This window comes from Megalopta genalis, unplaced genomic scaffold (assembly GCF_051020955.1).
Source record: "Megalopta genalis isolate 19385.01 unplaced genomic scaffold, iyMegGena1_principal scaffold0460, whole genome shotgun sequence".
Classification (NCBI taxonomy): Eukaryota; Metazoa; Arthropoda; class Insecta; order Hymenoptera; family Halictidae; genus Megalopta; species Megalopta genalis.
Window position 1 is genome coordinate 100,001 of NW_027476529.1, and position 2,500 is coordinate 102,500.

A 2,500-nucleotide genomic window follows, 5' to 3' on the forward strand; every position below is an offset into this window, starting at 1 on the left:
GGCCGCCATTCAACGCTCAGCTCAGAACTGGCACGGACTAGGGGAATCCGACTGTCTAATTAAAACAAAGCATTGCGATGGCCCCCACGGGTGTTGACGCAATGTGATTTCTGCCCAGTGCTCTGAATGTCAACGTGAAGAAATTCAAAAAAGCGCGGGTAAACGGCGGGAGTAACCAGTGCCCAGTGCTCTTATCAGAGCTCTGGGTGGCAAAACGTCAGCGCCCCTAAGGTGATGAATAATTCCACCAAGTGCCTACCCCCACCTCCTCGTGGTGGGGCCGGGTGCCAGTCTTCGGACTGGTAGCAAACGGGGGAGGCTATTCGGCTTAACATCATGGCAGCACTGACAGGATGCGAGGGTACATGGTGCCCAATAAATTGAATATTTAAATGGTGGAGTTGTGAGGAGGAGTAGTGGGACACATAGTGTCACCTTTATGAAAATTTAAGTGGAGTACAGGGAGCGGACCTGTCAGTTGCTGGACCGCCCAGCCGTAGGAGCATAAGACGACCAGGCTATACATGAGGATTTTGAGTTGGAATTGAACGAGGCTAGTGCAGGGAGGATTTACTTTTAAAAAAATAAAATGGTGGATGACAACAATGGCGAAGCCTCGGACACAGAGGTTCCCGGCCCTGGGACCTCTGTGGCGGACATGTCCGCTGTGGACAGGAGGGCCAATTATGACGACCTCGGCGATCCTAATGGTCTTGAGTATGGCACGATTGTGGACCTTCCTCTGAGTGGAGCGGTCCAATGCCTGCTTTGCCGTGACTTTAATAGGCAGTTTCTACAGGCGGGTGACCTCGTGAGACACTTTGAACAGTGTCACGCAGGTGTAGGAGTTGGGTGGCGTTGTAGTGGATGTGGCAAAATTTTTAATAAAATACATGGATGCCGATGCCACATCCCTAAGTGTAAAGGCAAAGCGCCCGACTCTGAAGCAAGACAACATCGTTGCACCGTCTGTGGGGACACATTTGACACCAAAAGGGGCCTGTCACAACATGAAAGACACAGGCACCCTGTCGTGAGGAACACGAAACGAGCACAAGAAGCGCTTCCAACACGCTCAGCCAACAGAGCCTCGGTCTGGACGGAAGAGGAAACGCAAAAGTTAAAAGATTTATACTATTATTATAGGGGCGTAAAACAACCAAATGCGAGAATCGCCCGATTCCTCACGACGAAAACGGCAAAGCAAATAGGTCATAAAAGGAGGCTCCTTGGACTTATGCCCACTCAGAGTGAGGAGATGATGGTTGAAGAGGCGAGGCATACCAGCTCGTCCGAGGATTTAACCATCACTGAACAGAATGTGGAAAGTATAACCACGGACGATGGTGCGTCAGCGCCAGCACAGGAAAGCCCTGTACCTGTAAACTGGCGCCTTAATATCATTGACGCAATAATGGCCAACCCATTGGAGGAAAATCATGAAATGAGGTTCATTGAGAACATGATAATGGAGCTGGCTAATAAGGATGAATTAGAACCTCATGATATCGAGCAGGTGCTTGACGCTTTAAACGAGAGGGCAAGGAGCGTAAGCACTAGGAGTAAGGATGGCTCCAAGAAAAAGGATAGCGGGAATAAGAGAAAAGAAAGCGACCGCACCCGCTATCTTAAGTACAGATATGCTCGATATCAGGAAATTTATAAGAAATGCCCGAGAAAATTAGCTGATATGGCGGTCGCGGGAGAGACAATAGAGAAGAGGAAGCAAATTGAGCTTCCAGAGAGAGCTGATATAGAATCGCTCTACGGCAGTCTGTGGGGAGTTCAGGGGCCCTCACGAGGACTGCCGATACTCGAAGGGGGACCGAGTGCAGTCTCTCCAATGGATACCGTCTGGGTGCCCATCAATACACATGAATTGATTACGAAAATGAGGAAGATTAAAAACGATACAGCCGCGGGAGTCGACGGCATCACCAAGGCGCAATTAAAGGCTCCCGGCTATCTTCATGTACTGGCAAAATATTATAACTTATTGATGCTGTTCCTGACTTACCCGACCCAATGGAAATTAAATAGAACTACACTAATTCCGAAGCCTGGCAAAAATACAGAAGATGTCCGTAACTGGCGTCCAATAACCATTGGGTCAATCATGGGTAGGATTTATTCTGCTATGATTGATACCAGGCTGCGAAGCACTATCAAAAACAGCATAAGGCAAAAGGGCTTCACCAAGGAGGATGGATGTAAACACAATATATCCATTCTCGAGAAGACCCTCAAAGAAATGAAGATAAGCAAAGGGGGCATAATGACTGTCGTCGACATCTCCAAGGCTTTCGATACAGTCCCCCATAAAGCTATAAAAGATGGGCTCCAGGCGAAGGGCCTCCCGCCAGCAGTCGCGAGGTACATAGAAACTATGTACGAAGACTGCTGGACGGAAATAAAAACACGAGGTCAAAATATTAAAATTAAATTAAATAGAGGGGTCAAGCAGGGCGACCCACTATCGCCACTGCTTTTCAACACGATA

At 48.4% G+C, this 2,500-nt stretch overlaps 1 pseudogene; it reads left to right on the top strand.

Annotated features, from left to right (window-relative positions):
• LOC143263300 (large subunit ribosomal RNA) overlaps positions 1 to 2,500 on the top strand; it is an 8,562-nt pseudogene that overhangs the window by 2,699 nt on the left and 3,363 nt on the right.